Source organism: Salmo salar, chromosome 15, assembly GCF_965601325.2.
Source record: "Salmo salar chromosome 15, fSalSal1, whole genome shotgun sequence".
Lineage (NCBI taxonomy): Eukaryota > Metazoa > Chordata > Actinopteri > Salmoniformes > Salmonidae > Salmo > Salmo salar.
In genome coordinates this window covers 38995861-39016087 of record NC_138305.1, presented here as the reverse complement: position 1 = coordinate 39016087, position 20227 = coordinate 38995861, and the positions used below count along the sequence as shown (strand labels likewise).

At 42.9% G+C, this 20227-nt stretch overlaps 1 protein-coding gene across 1 annotated transcript in view; it reads right to left on the bottom strand.

Moving 5' to 3' along the window:
- LOC106571321 (heparan sulfate glucosamine 3-O-sulfotransferase 5) overlaps positions 1-12737 on the bottom strand; it is a 100229-nt gene extending 87492 nt beyond the window's left edge. Inside the window, exon 1 of the mRNA XM_014144259.3 lies at positions 12188-12737. The gene's annotated coding sequence lies outside the window, so the exon portion shown is untranslated. The remainder of the gene's footprint in view (positions 1-12187) is intronic.
- Between the last annotated feature and the right edge of the window lie 7490 nt (positions 12738-20227).

Genomic DNA, 20227 nt, shown 5'->3' with positions numbered 1-20227 from the left:
ATATTTCGTTTTGGATAAATTATTTACCTTCTGTAAGTTTGAGAAACATTAACTTTTGCCTTGTAATTCCATTACCAAAAACCCACATATCTTTAAGATATTTTCTAATTTCTCTTCCTCATGAGAGGGGAGGATAATGACAGTTCACAGAAGTAACAAGTAATTAGTGCTGAGGATCGGTTATTTTTCGTTCTTTAAACAAAAGGCACTGAATTGGTGGAACGACCCACTACCTTCTATAAACACGTCACTAAAATCTAGGATACTTGTTTAGTCTATGTTAAACCATTATGCTCCATAACATAGTTAGAACATAGTTGTTCTAACATAGTTAAACAGATGCCAGTAAGAGTCCGAGTTACCTGTTGGCCTTAAGAAAGGGCCTGCAGTCTATTGCATTATCTATTCAAAACAGTGTCCTCAACAGCATCATTCTCTTATTATTCTCTTATTATTATTGGTGGTAGGGTAGCACTGGAGTCAGGTCCGTCAATCTAAAGGACAATGCTGATGTTCTGACTGACTATTTTAGGGCTATGACGTGGGCGAGCACTGGGTGTCACTCAGCCTATGTGCCCTACTTCGTGGGCTAATTGATGACTAAAGGAATGCTGTAGCCTCCTAGCTCTGCTATGTGAGACCAATTGTATATTAATGGGATTTTGCTGTTTTGACAGCAGAAACTTTCCAGTTTCACAGCCTTTATGGCCTCTGACATGTCTCTTATTAACGCCCCTCGGGCTGCAACAGGGTGACCTGAATACGCCATTAGACACAAGACTGTCCTGAGAATATAATAAAGTTATGAGGAGAGGAGTCTGCTCTTTCAGAGATTCAGGGAGTAAACTGGCTATGAAATGAATACATTTTAGAGGAGCTGGTAGACTGATATTCTGAAACCATGTAAACTAGATCCTTGTGTTTGTTATGCTGCCTGCAAGAAAAACACAAATCAATCCCACGTAATCGTTGATCCACATAAGCACTGGAGATCAAACATGAAGGTTTTGTCATGGTTTAAGTGATCAACGTTCTTATGCATTAGGAAAACATGTTCACATGAATCGAAGCAGTCCTGGGTCAACTTCTTTCTCAGAACATAGTTTAAATGGGCAGCAGGGTGTTCTAACTGGTTTCCTATGAGAAGTAAGACGTGCCCAGGAGACATCCAGACCATTTCTACCTAAAACCTTCCTTGGTTGGTTCTCTTGAATTATTCAGCTTGCTATTAGATGAAAGTCATGCAGCCTCCAGCTCCCCCCCAGTTCCACTGCTTATAACACACCCAGACAGGGTGGCCAGCACTGACAAGAATGTCCCATAGCCCTTTTCCTCTTCCTCCTCCTCTCTAAAAACATACAGCAAGTCAGTAGAATTCAACATAGAACTTTAAGACTCTTTACATTCCATGTGGCCTACATGAAGTCAAAAGATGTCTCGAGTGATGACGGGCTGAACAGAAGCACTTTACCTTGTGGTTACACAACTCTGTCCTACACAGCCTCGTTACATTCAATTATTCATGTATATAAACCCTTAGCCTGACCGGAGGCCCTCGGCATTACATCTACAACTGTGACTGCACATTCCCAACACAACCTACAGTACAGTCAACTTGGGGAAAATACCACACCGTATGAATTAAAAAAGGATGTGCTCCCCTATTAATTCCAATAAATTATTATCCTGTCAGTTTCACACCAGTATTTTATTTCACTAGTTTCACCGAATCATTAATCTCTTTTAGTGAGAGAAACCAATAAAAAAATCAGAACTATAAACTTACACAGCCTTAGATCTGCTCTGCTCCATATTTCTTCTCTACTGGTATCAGTGTGAAGGCTATCTGGGTAATTGTGTATTGCCTGCTGTTCTTCTTTTCTAAGTGCATCTGCTTAGACCTCAATTACAAGGGGCCATCTCTATAAGAAAGGGAGGTAATTTAATACGGTGTGGGTCATCCCATTTATTAGTATGACTCATCATTAACACTCTGGCAACAGCGATCGATACAACGTAAGTGAAAAAAGGACTTGAAAATAAGGCTCAAACAGCAACTTAGCGCTCCATCAGATAAATGCCGCCCATAACTCAAAGTGGGTGAGAGAGAGAGAGAGAGAGAGAGAGAGAGAGAGAGAGAGAGAGAGAGAGAGAGAGAGAGAGAGAGAGAGAGAGAGAGAGAGAGAGAGAGATTTTTCTCTGTCCGAGGGCCGGTTAGATTACTCCTCATCAGCATCACTCTCCAGTGGCTCAGCCAGATCTGACTGACATCAAGCACTCCAGACTCCATGTCCCTGTCTCTCCATTCATCTCTGTATGTTTCAGGTTCACCTCTCCTGGCCGCCAGTAGCAGTATCTCCAAGATGGCAGATTCCTAGATGTTTCAGTCTGTGGATGCAATCTCAGAGTTGAGGGTTAAATCAGAGGAGACTGTCTGTTTACAGAATTTGTATCTCAATACTATTTGACTTGAATCAAGTTGTCAACCCATCCATTTTCATTTGCCTGGATCCATCTAAGAGGCTTGTCTAACTGTCTTATCGCAGGCAATTTCCTGTTGAAAAGTGGAAATATTAAACTCAACATACTCCGGGGCTTGGAACCGATGCCGCTGTATGACTGCTTCTGAAAGACTCTTGCCTCGGCACAGAATTGTCAAAGCCGATCTTTTTGCAAGAAATAGCCTCAGCAATCCTAGCTAAGTCGACAGAACCCAGTGGAGAAACTAGGTCCACGGTACACACTATGCTCGCTCTGCCAACACTGCTAAGTATTCATGCTAATTGTTTCTGTCCCTGAACGCTGAAGACTTTGAATCTTTAAAATGGTACAGGGCAGTAAAACTTGTAGCACTCCATCCACAAGCCCTACAGGGGATGTATAGCTCTCCCAAAGACATGGGGTTGCCATGGCAACTCTGAGAGCACCTCCCTATAAAATGTGTAATTGATAGCGGTGAATAGCAGCTCAAAATTAATCACGCTTCTCTATCACTTGTGTTGCATTCCACTGTCAGACAGATCAAATCTGTATCCCGTAACTCTGTGTGGCCCAAGTTAGGAGAGTACTCTATCACTACATAAAAAACTGACAGACTTGTCTAGACGTCCTAAAAACGATCAAATCATCTTCGCCAAGAATGGGATGTTGTTTCACTAGCATGAATCACCCAAAATTATCTCAAGTTTTTATACTGTAATAAACACTAAACCAGACATATGACTTGCTGGTATTGTTTGTGATGCCACTTGTAAGGTAACATTACAGAATATATTTGTTCTCATATCTTGTTCTCAGCAGAGTGAATTGAAGAAGAGAAATTAGGTCCCTTCTCTCTCTCTCTGTCCTTTTCCCCCTCATTCCTGGCAGCCATGGGGGCCAGGAAGGTGCTTTCTGTGAAATTGATGAACCTGACTCTCATTTAGTTATGTCTACCATTAGTGAACCAAGCTTCAACAGTGTATATTGTTTACGGTCAAGACTTCAGCAGCGACGCAATAATGCAAAAAAAAACCAAGAAAACACTGAACCCTGACGCAACTCGACACGCCACCGAGGAGAAAAATCCCCACCACAACCTCTGTCTGTCTCTCTGAAGTAATGAGTGAGTACTCTGCAGTCAGACAAACAAATACTGCTCTCATAATTTATGTCAACAGAGAGGTCAGGCTGGAGAATGATACCCAGGACACAGCCGGAGAGGAAGGCAGATCAGATAAAACTTGATGTTTATCAATTGATTCACAAGGGTGAGACTTTATGAAGCTTTGAAGGGGGAAGGGGAGATTGTAATATCTTCCCCAGAATCTTTTTTTGTGTTGCCAGATCTATGCCAGAATTAAACATTCATTTAAAACTACATCTTATAAGAGACACTTTATGTATAACATTTGAATGATCTTGAATGATCTGATCTTGTTTGTATTCAGCCAGTGGCCAATATGGTCAGTCAACAGTCAATCACTTGTGTCATATGATTGAAAGCTGTGGAAAGAGCTTGACAGAGACACATAAGGGATGACTGACGTGCATAGAGGAGATTATGCCTGTTATTAGGAATGTTGACCTTCTCTCTGCAGCTATCTGCATTGGGTCTTCCATGGGACTGAACATACAGTGCAGAACAGTACACAGATTCCTCCACTCAGGTCACTCACTATTCCTAATAGAAGCACTGCTACAGGTGCGCTATCATGGCTTAGCCTACAACAGAGACTGGGTGGGGGACGATAAGTAATGAACAGCGAGAGCTTGCAACAGGGACGATGAGGAACACGGGAGGGAGCGAGGTCGTAGGCATCACTCACAGAAGGAGTCGTCGTCATTATTTATGCATTCCAAAGTCATTTACACACAGTACAGAGCACTGGTAGTAAATATGGATCCATGCTAGGGGTAATTCCCTGTGTTTTCATTCAACGGCTTTAAAACCACAAGCACCACAGAGGGAGTGCTATCACTTTCATTGTTCATCCAAACACAAAGGAAAAGAGATACAATTCCTGATATACCCTGCAACTGATTCGAAAACCTGTAGCAAAAGCTACTCAACAACATATCACCAATACTATGGCATGCATTTTTGTATTTCTAATTAAACAATGCTTATTTCATATGTGAAATAAAAATGTGTGATTGAACGAGAAGCTCAGTTGGAAAAAAGAAAAGGAGAATCAGAAGTACAAACTCTAATCTAAGGATTCCAACAGTAAACCCTTGAGAAGGGCGTATAAATTGCTTCAGTGTCATAAAATAAGTTGTACTCATCCTTGAAAATGTCGTACTGGAGAGAAGAGGACCAAGGCGCAGCGAGACTGTGAATACTCATACTTTAATAGACTCCAGTAAGGCATCCACAGGAAAACAATAACACGACAATAACAGTCTGACTAGGCACACGGCTAAGCACAGAACAATTCCCCAACAACCCCAAAGACAAACACACACACCTATATAGGACTTCCAATCAAAGGCAACTATACACACCTGCCTTCAATTGGAAGTCCCAATCGTCAACCCAACATTTAACAAACACAAACCCCCTGCCACATCCTGACCTAGACTAAGCAATACGCCCTCTGCTGGTCAGGACGTGACAGTACCCCCCCCTCAAGGTGCAGACTCCAGGATGCACCTAAAAAAGAAAAACAAGAAAATCCCCAATACCCCAACAAAAACCCAACAAACAATAACCCCTAAACCATAAGGGAGGGAAGGGAGGGTGGCTGCCGTCAACGACGGCACTGTGCTACACCCTCCCTCCCCAACCCACCTATCCTGGAGGTGGCTCAGGTGCAGGCCGTTCCAGGCAGTCGGGCCACTCTGGCAACTGGGGACAGTCTGGGCAGTCTGGCAACTGGGGACAGTCTGGGCAGTCTGGCAACTGGGGACAGTCTGGGCAGTCTGGCAACTGGGGACAGTCTGGGCAGTCTGGCAACTGGGGACAGTCTGGGCAGTCTGGCCACTCCGGCAGGTCAGGGCAGTCTGGCCACTCCGGCAGGTCAGGGCAGTCTGGCCACTCCGGCAGGTCAGGGCAGTCTGGCCACTCCGGCAGTTCAGGGCAGTCTGGCCACTCCGGCAGTTCAGGGCAGTCTGGCCACTCCGGCAGTTCAGGGCAGTCTGGCCACTCCGGCAGTTCAGGGCAGTCTGGCCACTCCGGCAGTTCAGCGCAGTCTGGCCACTCCGGCAGTTCAGCGCAGTCTGGCCACTCTGGCAGTTCAGCGCAGTCTGGCCACTCCGGCAGTTCAGCGCAGTCTGACCTCTCTGGCGACTGTTGACTGGCGGGCAGCTCTGACGACTGTTGACTGGCGGGCAGCTCTGACGACGACTGTTGACTGGCGGGCAGCTCTGACGACGACTGTTGACTGGCGGGCAGCTCTGACGACTGTTGACTGGCGGGCAGCTCTGACGACTGTTGACTGGCGGGCAGCTCTGACGACTGTTGACTGGCGGGCAGCTCTGACGACGACTGTTGACTGGCGGGCAGCTCTGACGACGACTGTTGACTGGCGGGCAGCTCTGATGACGACTGTTGACTGGCGGGCAGCTCTGATGACGACTGTTGACTGGCGGGCAGCTCTGATGACGACTGTTGACTGGCGGGCAGCTCTGATGACGACTGTTGACTGGCGGGCAGCTCTGATGACGACTGTTGACTGGCGGGCAGCTCTGGCGACTGTTGACTGGCGGGCAGCTCTTGCCCCGTCAAACAGCCCTTGTGCCCCCCCCTAAAAAATTATTGGGGGTGCCTCTCGGTCTCCCTTACCTCGCCAGCCTTCTTCCGCTGCTTGGTCCTTTGTTGGTGGGGAATTCTGTCATAAAATAAGTTGTACTCATCCTTGAAAATGTCGTACTGGAGAGAAGAGGACCAAGGCGCAGCGAGACTGTGAATACTCATACTTTAATAGACTCCAGTAAGGCATCCACAGGAAAACAATAACACGACAATAACAGTCTGACTAGGCACACGGCTAAGCACAGAACAATTCCCCAACAACCCCAAAGACAAACACACACAGCTATATAGGACTTCCAATCAAAGGCAACTATACACACCTGCCTTCAATTGGAAGTCCCAATCGTCAACCCAACATTTAACAAACACAAACCCCCTGCCACATCCTGACCTAGACTAAGCAATACGCCCTCTGCTGGTCAGGACGTGACATTCAGATGAATCCTGAGAATGAAACCCATATGGCTAATGGATGTGGATTGTGATATTGTTTTCAAAGGTGCTAGTACTCACCGCTGTCCTTCAGATGTTACACAGCCAGACCTCCACAAATCATTACTGGGAGGTATAATAGAGCACATTTGATCAGACCCAAGAGGAACAGAATGCAAGGGAAGAGCAGATCGGTCTGTGAATAATGATCACAGTCACCTTAGCTATAACTCACCAGCCACAGGTAGATGACTTAGATAGGGTGAGGACTGAGGACTGACACATTTTTACATGATACGCAGCAGCTTTTAACCCCTTTGCCCATCTCTTCTCTTTCTCTAATTGCATTCATTGCAAGCAAGCAATTTATCCCAGTTGTTGTTCTGCAAACACCATGGATTATTATGGATCAGGAATGATGAAACTGCTTCATAAGGGCATGCTTCCACTGTGTATGTTTTTAATGGTTTTACTTGTATACTAAATACATTAAATTAGTGCTTCTGCTCCCAAACGTGAGTAAAATGTAATATAACTAACTTGGGTTTTGAGAGATGGAGAAAATGTATTCACCGTAAAGGACACTGTAAACTCTGAGTGACAGGGTACTCTCTCTCTCTCTCTCTCTCTCTCTCTCTCTCTCTCTCTCTCTCTTTCTTTCTTTCTTTCCTGGGAGTTTTACAGTGCTTGGCAAGCTCTCCAGCCAGGCCTGTTGTTTCATCAGCCAGAAGCAGGACACCTCATTTTTTACCTCCAGAAGGTCAATGGAGACTGGACTGTATTCAGCTTTCAGCTTCCTGCCTGGGAACCCTGCTGCAGCCCTACCCAGCGGGAATCATTAAGATGAATACAACAATATGGTGCCCTGGGTGCCTCTCACTGTTTGCCATTATGGCATTTATTATCTCAAATTAGGCTTTCGACAATGCAGCAGCCCTTAGTTCATCCCTGTGGTGTACTGTTGCCTATGTGGGGGTGGAAGGTGAGTGGAGAGGGGAAAGACACACTCCTTTCATGAGATCCATATTTTACTTACAGTAAAAGGAGAAGGATATCAAGCTCTCTAGTGAAGTCTACTGGTGCCCATGTTTTATTTTAATTTGATTTATTTAACCTTTATTTAACCAGGTAAGCCAGTTGAGAACAAGTTCTCATTTACAACTGCGACCTGGCCAAGATAAAGCAAAGCAGTGCAACAAAAACAACAACACAGAGTTACACATAAACAAACATAGTCAATAACACAAAATAAAAAAAAATGGAAAGATCTATGTACAGTGTGTGCAAATGTAGAAGAGTAGGGAGGTAGGCAATAAATAGGCCCTAGAGGTGAAAATAATTACAATTTAGCATTAATACTGGAGTGATAGATGTGCAGATGATGATGTGCAAGTAGAGATACTGGGTTGCAAAAGAGCAAGAGGGTAAGTAATAATATGGGGATGAGGTAGTTGGGTGTGCTATTTACAGATTGGCTGTGTACAGGTACAGTAATGGGTAAGCTGCTGAGACAGCTGATGCTTAAAGTTAGAGAGGGAGATATAAGACTCCAGCTTCAATGATTTTTGCATTTCGTTCCAGTCCTTGGCAGCAGAGAACTTAAAGGAAAGGCGGCCAAAGGAAGTGTTGGCTTTGGAGATGACCAGTGCAATATACCTGCTGGAGCGCGTGCTATGGGTGGGTGTTGCTATGGTGACCAGTGAGCTGAGATAAGGCAGGGCTTTACCTAGCAAAGACTTATAGATGACCTGGAGCCAGTGGGTTTGGCGACGGATATGCAGTGAGGGCCAGCCAACGAGAGCATTCAGATCGCAGTGGTGGGTAGTATATGGGGCTGTGGTGATAAAACGGATGGCATTGTGATAGACTACATCCAGTTTGCTGAGTAGAGTGTTGGGGGCTATTTTGTAAATGACATCGCCAAAGTCAAGGATCGGTAGGATAGTCAGTTTTACGAGGGTATGTTTGGCGGCATAAGGGAAGGAGGCTTTGTTGTGAAATAGGAAGCAGATTCTAGATTTAATTTTGGATTGGAGATGCTTAATGTGAGTCTGGAAGGAGAGTTTACAGTCTAACCAGACACCTAGGTATTTGTAGTTGTCCACATATTCTAAGTCAGAACCGTCCAGAGTAGTGATGCTAGTCGGGCGAGAGGGTGCGGGCTGCAATTGGGTGAAGAGCATGCACTTAGTTTTACTAGCATTCAAAAGCAGTTGGAGGCCACAGAAGGAGTGTTGTATGGTGTTGAAGCTTGTTTGGAGGTTTGTTAGCACAGTGTCCAAATAAGGGCCAGATGTATACAGAATCGTGTCGTCTGCGTAGAGGTGGATCAGAGAATCACCAGCAGCAAGAGCGACATCATTGATATATACAGAGAAAAGAGGCATCCCGAGAATTTAACCCTGTGGCACCCCCATATAGACTGCCATATGTCCGCACAACAGGTCCTCCGATTTGACACACTGAACTCTATCTGAGAAGTAGTTGGTGAACCAGGCGAGGCATTGAGAAACCAAGGCTGTTGAGTCTGCCAATAAGAATGCGGTGATTGACAGAGTCGAAAGCCTTGGCCAGGTCGATGAAGACGGCTGCACAGTACTGTCTTTTATTGATGGCAGTTATGATATCGTTTAGGACCATGAGCGTGGCTGAGGTGCACCCATGTTCAAGTCTGAACTGGAGAACACAGAGGCAGGTGGCTTAAGGAAGTTATGCCGTTGTCTTTTTACCCATGTTGAACATCCAACAACATGGCACTGCAATGTGTAGATACTAACATGGTTCATTCTGCCATTGTACATTATTCAGTATTGGTCTGTGTGGTTTATGTCTTTGTTTCCACAGACTGTTTAAGATGAGGTTGGAGACTTAACTAATTGCAAAATACCTATTATAAAGTAAATGCAGAATAATGATGATAGGCCAATCTACACTGCAAAAAAGCATCTGTAGACAGTAATGAAACTAAATCACCACAGAGAAATGAGCGGAAGACACAAAGAGATAAAAACAAACACACAGAACAAAGAGCCTACACATAGGAAATGAAAGAGAGGGGAGGCTGAGAGAGAGAGACACACACACACAGAGAGAGAGAGCGAGAGAGAGAGAGAGAGAGAGAGAGAGAGAGAGAATCTGTTGATGTTATCCATTATTTGGTTGTATTGTTACATATCAAATCAAAATCAAATCCAATTGTATTTGTCACATGCGCTGAATACAGCTTGTGTAGACTTTACTGTGAAATGCTTGCTTATGATCCCTTCCCAACAATGCAGAGTTTAAAGATAAAAAATAAAAAACTAACGCAAGAGGAATAAAATAAAATACACAAGAATGAAGCTACAGTATATACAGTGAGTACCGGTAACAGATGTGCAGAAGTAAGAGGTATTTGAGGTACATATTTACAGTACATGAAAGCAGGGCAAAGTGACTAGGTATCAGGATAGATAATAATAACAGTAAAATAAAGAACAGAGCAGTAGCAGCAAATTATGAGTGTAAAATAGTGCGTGTGTGTGTGTGTGTATGTGTGTGTGTATGTGTGTGTGTGTGTGTGTGTGTGTGTGTGTGTGTGTGTGTGTGTGTGTGTGTGTGTGTGTGTGTGTGTGTGTGTGTGTGTGTGTGTGTGTGTGTGTGTGTGTGTGTGTGTGTGTGTAATGTGTATGTATGTGTGTTTGCGTTATGTTGATCGGTCTGGTATCACTTTAAACTCATGAATTCCATTGGCATAGGAAAAATATGACTGGATAGCACAGAGCAAGCTTAGGGTGCAATACAACCAGCGCTTTCCTGTCTAAATAATGCCTTGGTCTCCATCCTTCAAAACAGAACACAGAGAAACCCCAAGAGTAAACCTGTGAGGGATACATTAAAATACACTAACTCTTGTGTTTATAAAGCAAAGACCCTCTTGAATCTACCTACCCAATCACTAAAAGCCCAGATCTGTTTTAAGATCTGAAAATGTCTGACATGAGAGCTCTATTTGCACATCAGAGTAATCAGGTTCTATTGATTTTAATTTGCTGGATGAAGGTGAAAACTTTGAGAACAGGTCTAAGAAAATACAGTACATGACCAAAAGTATGTGGACACCTGCTCGTCGAACATCTCACTCGAAAATCATGGGCATTAATATGGATTTGGTCCCCCCTTTGCTGCTATAACAGCCTCCACTCTTCTGGGAAGGCTTTCCACTAGATGTTGGAACATTGCTGCGGGGACTTGCTTCCATTCCCACAAGAGCATTAGTGAGTCCGGGCACTGATGTTGGGCGATTAGGCCTGGCTCGCAGGTGGCATTCCAATTCATCCCAAAGGCATTCGATGGGGTTGAGGTCAGGGCTCTCTCATTTCATGAAGTTCCCGACGAAACAGTTATTGTGCTGACTTTGCTTCCAGAGGCAGTTTGCAACTCAGTAGTGAATGTTGCAACGGAGGACAGGTGATTTTTACGCGCTGTACAGTCCCGTTCTGTGAGCTTGTGTAGCTTACCACTTCACGGCTGAGCTGTTGTTGCTCCTAGACGTTTCCACTTCACAATGACAGCATTTACAGTTCACCGGGGCAGCTCTAGCAGGGCAGAAATTTGATGAACTGACTTGTTGGAAAGGTGGTATCCTATGACGGTGCCATGTTGAAAGTCACTGAGCTCTTCAGTAAGGCCATTCTACTGGTAACGTTTGTCTATGGAGATTGCATGGCTGTATGCTCGATTTTATACACCTGTCAGCAATGGGTGTGGCTGAAATCCACAAATTTGAAGGGGTGTCAACATACTTTTCCTTATATAGTGTATTATAGTACATCCTAAAAAGCAATCTGTAAGCGAATGTATCTCAAAAGCTATGATTTTTTGTTTTATCATCAACACTTTTTATAAATTGCCTGTGTAATGCATTTAGTGATCTCTATCACTCCCATAGTACAGTATATAGTAAAACTTGCTATAAGAATTCATAAAGCAATTTACAGCAAATAACATAAACACATACTGTAGAGGCGGTGCATGTTTATAATACATCAACTATAAACAGGTGATAAAGTGTTACAAGTTAATTTAGTGGAAATATGTTTCAAATTCTGGAGGTTATTACATGGTTATTAGATGGAGATATAGTATACTATGTAACCAATACAGAAGTTAGTATAACTGTGAACTGAAAGGCTGACATAAGGGAAACTTTTGTTTGTTTGTTTATAAATATTATATTATTAAATCATGGGCAAAAATAATGATGTCTAGAAGGTCAATTTGAGCTCTGTCCTGACAGGTGGAAATATGGAGGAAAATGCAAAGGCCTATTATTTCTGTGAACTAAGTTATAGGGACTTTAGGATGAAAACGTAAAATATGTCAATACAGCCTATGCTTCCTTCTAGTTACCTGTCTAAATGCCTTAGTGACGAATTAGTCGGTAGAAAACAGCCTAGTCAGAACACAGCGCTGTGCCGACTTTGTGAAACGCATGACACGTCTAGAAAAATGTTTTGAACCAACAAAATGTTACTGTACCTGTTCGGCATCCTCCTCGGGACACGGCTATCCTCAGCAGCGAAATGCACAAAAACTGACAAGATGCAGTAGATGTCAGAAAGCGCCTCCACATAATCAACTTCCCGCAGGCTAAAGCAGGTGCTTCTCCGTCGCAAGCACCAGCACACACTGCCGGAAGAGTTGTCCCGGAGCTAGTCGTCTAGAAAATGTTCTGGTCGGCTGTTTTCATATGCTCTCAAAGTATTCTAAACAATCATCCCGATGGTTCCAGACTGACACTAGTCTTGGCGATAACAAGACAGGTGTAAATCTGCTAGATTAGTGGGATATTAATGTTGTTGGTGAATCTCAGAGCTGTCCCGCGGAAATTTTAGATCTGCATTCAAGTACGTCCTCTCCTGTTCTCTCTGGTTTTAGGGGACCTTGAAAAAATACTGTGCTGTTGGAATATGCGCGTTCAAGCTTTTGAGTTCCAAATACAATAGGATCGCCCACCATCACAGACATCGACCAGTAGCAGCAGACTTGTGACGGACGACTGATGTTGAGAGTTTGGGCGTGTTTCTTGGAGAAGAAAGGTGGATGCGGAAAAGACATGCAGCTCAGCTCAGACAAGAAAGGTGATGGTCGGAGATAGTGCAATAAGTTTTTTGTGAAGTAGGCTAAAGCAATTTCCATGTCCAAATGTGAATCAAATTAGCCTACCGTAAAAACACATGTGGTCCTTTATATAAAAATCCTCAGCTATGTAGAATGTAAATAATTGATAACCAGGGCAAAGTGTGTGTGTTATTGACAAGGAGAGGTCCTTAAATCTCCATAAAACCAGTAGTACCACTTAATATTTGAAAGACTATCCAGGGGCTTCATGCTTGCCACTGTCATGACATAATATAATAGGACAATTAGCTGATAACCCATATCATCAGCTCTACTGAGAATGCCCTAGATAATTTGGCACTGAAGTCGGTATTTGATAAAGATGCATCCAAAGCATAACTTTGGATGCAGTGCCACAAATATCAATTAGTACATTAGAAGATTATCAACCTCCTAATACAGTTGTATATAATATCGATAACGAGGCTTTTCAGTCACTAGGCTAGTTTGGCCACAAAAGGTATTTGAAGAACTAGTCTGGATGTGTGGCACTCACAGCTGCCAGATGGTCATGCGTTAGATTTTTCAATTATTCAGTCATCCCAGAGCAGATTGAATCTGTCAAGCGTAAGACAACTTGGCTGGTCTTTTCCTGTGCTGCAAGTGGAACCATGGGATATGTACTGGTGAGTACCAATTTTTTTTACATCAATAAATGAATATACATCCCTGCATATTCAAATGTAACTAATAAAGCTTATGCAGGTGCTGTTGCTCAAGATTTAGTTACAGTAGTTGGAGAGCAGAATGTGTCGTTTTCATTGCAGAGGTGAAAAAACATTATTTACCCATTCCAACTTTTACTAACCACACAGCACTTATCTGCACATTAAAAAAAAAACATGTTATTCCTTTTAATAGATGTTGAATGTTTGCTCCATTCACTAATGCATCACATAAAATCAAATGCAATTATGGAAATGACCAAAAGTTGGAGAAGAATGTGTGAAAAGCAATAAAACAAAACCTGGTCATAAATTCACTAAAGAGACATTATGTGAAGGTTAAGACATTTAATAGTCCACAATTACCATATTGGCCATTAGTGATATTAGACTGAAGCTTTAATGATTGCCTGTATGATTATTATACCAATATATTAACAAGATCGCTCCTGTCACATTAACAGAACCAAATCAAATCAACGTTTATGTGTCACGTGCACAGAATACAACAGGTGTAAAACTAACTAAGAAAAACTAATCTCCAAAATGTACTTCACATGGACTATATCTCCCACTACATTAAAAGTTGATAATTGTAGAAACATAAATGATTAAACCCTTACCGTGTACCAACACTACCGGTCAAACATTTTAGAACATCTACTCATTCAAGGGTTTTTCTTTATGTGTAGTATTTTCTACATTGTAGAATAATAGTGAAGACATCAATACTATGAAATAACACATATGGAATCATGTAGTAACCAAAAAAGTGTTAAACAAATGAAAATATATTTTACATTTGAGATTCTTCAAATAGCCACCCTTTGCCTTGATGACAGCTTTGCACACTCTTGGCATTTTCTCAAGCAGCTTCACCTGTAATTCTTTTCCAACAGTCTTGAAGGAGTTCCCACATACGCTGAGCACTTGTTGGATGCTTTTCCTTCACTCTGCGGTCCGACTCAGCCCAAACCATCATAATTTGATTGAGCTCGGGGGATTATGGAGGCCAGGTCATCTGATGCAGCACTCCATCACACTCTTTCTTGGTAAAATAGCCCTTACACAGCCTGGAGATGTGTTGGGTCATTATCCTGTTGAAAAATAAATGACAGTTCCACTAAGCCCAAACCAGATGTGATTGCGTATTGCTACAGAATGCTGTGGTAGCCATTCTGGTTAAGTGTGCCTTGAATTGTTAGTAAATCACAGACAGTGTCACCGGCAAAGCACCATCACACCTCCTCCTCCTCCATGCTTTACAAGGGGAAATACTAATGCGGAGATCATCCGTTTACCCACACCACATATCCTCTGCAGCAAAGGTAACTCTGGGTCTTTCATTCTTGTGGCGTTCCTCATGAGAGCCAGTTTCATCATAGCTCTTGATGGTTTTTGCGACTGCACTTGAAGGAACTTTCAAAGTTCTTGAAATTTCCGGATTGACTGACCTTCATGTCTTAAAGTAATGATGGATTGTCGTTTCTCTGCTTATTTGAGCTGTATGGACTTCGTATTTGACCAAATAGGGCTATCTTCTGTATACCCCCCTACCTTGTCACAACACAACTGATTGGCTCAAATGCATTAAGAAGGAAAAAAATCCACAAATTAACTTTTAAGAAGGCACACATGTTAATTGAAATGCATTCCAGGTGACTACCTCATGAAGCTGGTTGAGAGAATGCCAAGAGTGTGCAAAACTGTCATCAAGGTAAAGGGTGGCTATTTGAAGAATCTCAAATGTAAATATATTTTGATTTATTTAACACTTTTTTGTTACTACATGATTCCATATGTGTTATATCATAGTGTTGATGTTTTCACTATTATTCTACAATGTAGAAAATAGTAAAAATAAAGAAAAACCCTTGAATGAGTAGGTGTTCTAAAACTTTTGACTGGTAGTGAGTGTATGGTTGTCCTCTGTAGCTGAGTGCCTTTCTTTATTTGCTGAAATCCATACTTTTTAGTAAAGCGTTAATCAAATACAACCACCGACTGTTTCCTTGTGTCGACTGACAGCGATTCAATGTATTCGGAGGTGCATTCCGCCCACGCTTGTCTCCGCTCAACTCCGTTGATGTGAAGTACATTGTAGAATTATTTTTTACATGGCTAGTGTAAACCATACAGCAGAATGCTTAATTACAAGCTCATCCTCAACAATGCAGAGTCCAATATCAAAGCTACGAAATAAAAAATCTAGAATAGGATCTTAATAAAAGCAAGGAATCAACACTAGGTCAGATAAAAATGCACGAGATATAAAGCACGAGATATAAAACACACAAAGAATATAAGCTATATACAGACCACTGACACTATGAATGTGCCTTCAGAAAGTATTCACACTCCTTGACTTTTTCTACATTTTGTTGTGTTACAGCCAGAACTTAACATTTATTAAATTGTGATTTTGTGTCACTTGCCTACACACAATACCCCATAATGTCAAGTTGGACTTACATTCTTAGACATTTTTACAAATTCATTAAAAATAAAAAGCTGAAATGTCTTGAATCAATAAGTATTCAATCCTTTTGTTATGGCAAGTCTAAATAAGTTCAGGAGTCATGTGCTTAACAAGTTACATAATAAGTCACATGGACTCACTCTGATTGCAATAATAGTGTTTAACATGATTTTTTAATGACTACCTCATCTCTGTACCCCACACATAAAATTGTGTAAGGTCCCACAGTCAAGCAGTGAATTTCAAACAGATTCAACCATAAAGGCCAGGGAGGTTTTCCAATTCTTTGCAAAGAAGGACACCTATTGGTAGATGGGTAAAACAAAAAAAAACAGACATTGAATATCCCTTTGAGCATGGTGAAGTTATGAAATACATTTTGGATAGTGTATCAATACACCCAGTCACTACAAAGATACATGCGTCCTTCTTAACTTAGTTGCCAGAGAGGAAGGAATCTGCTCAGGGATTTCACCATGAGGCCAATAGTGGCTTTAAAACAGTTACAGAGTTTAATGGCTGTGATAGGAGAAAACTGAGGATGGATCAACATCATTGTAGTTATTCCACAACACTAACCTAATTGACAGAGTGAAAAGAAGGGAGCCTGTAAAGAATAAAAATATTCCAAAACATCCTGTTCGCAACGAGGCACTAAAATAATATTGAAAAAAATATGGCAAAGCAATTCACTTTTTGTCCTGAATACAAAGTGTTATGTTTGGAGCAAATCCAATACAACACATAACTGAGTTTCACCCTGAGTACCACCATATTGTCAAACATATTGGTGGCTGCATCATGTTCAGGGTATGCTTGTAATCTTTAACAACTGAGTTTTTCAAGATAAAAATCTACGGAATGGAGCTAAGCACAAGCAAAATCCTAGAAGAAAACCTGGTTCAGTCTGCTTTCCACTAGACACTGGGAGATGAATTCACCTTTCAGCAGGACAATAACCTTAAAAACAAGGCCAAATCTACACTGGAGTTAGTTACCAAGAAGACAGTGAATGTTCCTCAGTGGCCAAGTTACAGTTTTGACTTAAATCTGCTTGATAATCCATGGCAAGACCTGATAATTGTTGCAATGATCAAGAACCAATTTCACAGAGCTTGAAGAATTTTGAAAAGAGTAATGTTGCACAATCCAGATGTGGAAAGCTCTTAGAGACTTACCTAGAAAGACAGCTGTAATCACTGCTGTATTGACTCAGGGTGAATACTTGTCTAATCAAGATCAATATATTTTTTCCAAATGTTCAAATTTCTCTTCCACTTTGACATTACAGAGTATTTTGTGTAGATCGTTGACAAAAAAATGTGGAGAAAGTTAAGGGGTATGTTGTTAAAATGGCACCGGAGAAGAAGGCAGACGTGTCCCCAAAGGATTGTGTTTTTTTTGTTAATTTATTAGCGTTTTTTGTAACTTATTTTTGTACTTATTTATTACATAATTATTGCCCACACCGTCTCTTATGACCGAAAATCATTTCTGGACATCAGGACTGCGATTACTCACCACGGACTGGCAGAATCCTTTTTTTCCTTTAACGTTTCTGACGAGCCCAACGCGAACGATATACTGCTTTCTCAGGAACAGGCCCAGATCCCCGTGATTTGCATGAAGAGGAGGCAGAGAAAAAGGGGCCAAAGGGCAGGCTGCCTTCTGAGAATTCGAAGGCGATCCAATAAACCCCCACTTCCTTCCATTCTGCTAGCAAATGTGCAATCTGATAACACTAATATGCAATCTTTGGAGAATAAAACCGATGACCTACGTGCAAGATTAATCTACCAACGGGACATTCAAAACTGTAGTATCTTATACTTCACAGAGTCGTGGCTGACACTATCAACATACAGCTGGCTGGTTATACGCTGTACCGGCAGGATAGAACAGCGGCGTCTGGTAAGACAAGGGGCTGCAGACTATGTATTTTTGTAAATAACAGCTGGTGCACGATATCTAAGGAAGTCTCGAGCTCTTGCTCGCCTGAGGTAGAGTATCTCATGATAAGCTGTAGACCACACTATCTACCTAGAGAGTTTTCATCTCTATTTTTCATAGCTGTTTACATACCACCACAGTCAAAGGCTGGCACTAAGACAGCATTGAATGAGGTGTAATCTGCCATAAGCAAACAAGAAAACGGTCACCCAGAGGCGGCAATCCTAGTAGCCGGGGACTTTAATGCAGGGAAAGTTAAATCCGTTTTACCAAATTTCTATCAGCATGTTAAATGTGCAACCAGAGGAAAAACAACTCTGGACCACCTTTACTCCACACACAGAGACGCATACAAAGCTCTCCCTTGCCCTCCATTTGGCAAATCTGACCATAATTCTATCCTCCTCATTCCTGCTTACAAGCAAAAATTAAAGCAGGAAGCACCCGTGACTAGATCAATAAAAAATTGGTCAGATGAAGCAGATGCTAAGCTACAGGACTGTTTTGCGGGCACAGACTGGAATATATTCTGTGATTCCTCCTATGGCATTGAGGAGTACACCACACCAGTCATTGGCTTCATCAATAGGTGCATCGATGATGCCGTCCCCACAGTGACCTTATGTACAAAGCCCAACCAGAAGCCATGGATTACAGGGAACATCCGCACTAAGCTAAAGGCTAGAGCTACCGCTTTCAAGGAGTGGGACTCTAACCCGGAAGCTTATAAGAAATCCCGCTATGCCCTCCGACGCACTATCAAACAGGCAAAGCATCAATACAGGACTAAGATTGAATCATACTACACCGGCTCTGATGCTTGTCAGATGTGGCAGGGCTTGCAAACCATTGGCGACTACAAAGGGAATCACAGCCGTGAGCTGCCCAGTGACACAAGCCTACCAGACAAGTTAAACTACTTCTATGCTCGCTTCGAGGCAAGTAACACTGAAACATTCATGAGAGCACCAGCTGTACCGGAAGACTGTGTGATCACGTTCTCCGCAGCCGATGTGAGTAAGACCTTTAAACAGGTCAACATACAGATTACCAGGACGTGTACTGCGAGCATGCGCTGACCAACTAGCAAGTGTCTTAGTAGTGCTTTAGTAGTGCCATAGTGCCTGTGCCCAAGAACACTAAGGTAACCTGCCTAAATGACTACAGACCCATAGCACTCATGTCTGTAGCCATGAAGTGCTGTGAAAGACTGGTCATGGTTCACGTCAACACCATTATCCCAGAAATCCTAGACCTACTCCAATTTGCATACTGCCCCAACAGATCCACAGATGATGCAATCTCTGTTGCACTCCACACTGCCCTTTCCCACCTGGACAAAAGGAACACCTATGTGAGAATGCTACTCACTGACCATAGCTCAGCGTTCAACACCACCGTGCCCTCAAAGCTCATCAATAAGCTAAGGACCCTGGGACTTAACACCTCCCTCTGCAACTGGACCCTGGACTTCCTGATGGGCCACCCCCAGGTGGTTAAGGTAGATAACAACCCATCCGCCACACTGATCCTCAACACAGGGGCCCCTCAGGGGTGCGTACTCAGTCCCCTCTTGTCCTCCCTGTTCACTCATGACTGCACAGCCAGGCATGACTCCAACACCATCATTAAGTTTGCCAATGACACAACCGTGGTAGGCCTGATCATTGACAACGACGAGACAGTCTATTGGGAGGAGGTCAGAGACCTGGTCGTTTGGTACCAGGACAACAACCTCTCCCTCAACGTGATCAAGACAAAGGAGATGATTGTGGACTACAGGAAAAAGAGGACTGAGTACGCCCCAAATTCTTATCGATGGGGCTGCAGTGGAGCAGGTTGAGAGCTTCAAGTTCCTTGGTGTCCACATCACCAACAAACTTACATGGTCCAAGCACACCAAGACAGTCATGAAGACAAAACCAATTCCCCTTCAGGAAACTGAAAAGATTTGGCATGGGTCCTCAAATCCTCAAAAGGTTCTACAGCTGCACCATCGAGAGCATCCTGACTGGTTGCATGACTGCCTGGTATGGCAACTGCTCAGCCTCCAACCGCAAGGCACTACAGAGGGTGGTGCGATCCACCCAGTACATCACTGGGGCCAAGCTTCCTGCCATCCAGGACCTCTATACCAGGCTGTGTCAGAGGAAGGCCCTAAAATGTGTCAAAGACTCCAGCCACCCTAGTCATAGACTGTTCTCTCTGCTACCGCAGAGAGGTCCAAGAGGCTTCTAAACAGGTCCAAGAGGCTTCTAAACAGCTTCTACCCCCAAGCCATAAGACTCCTAGAAGGCCAGCATC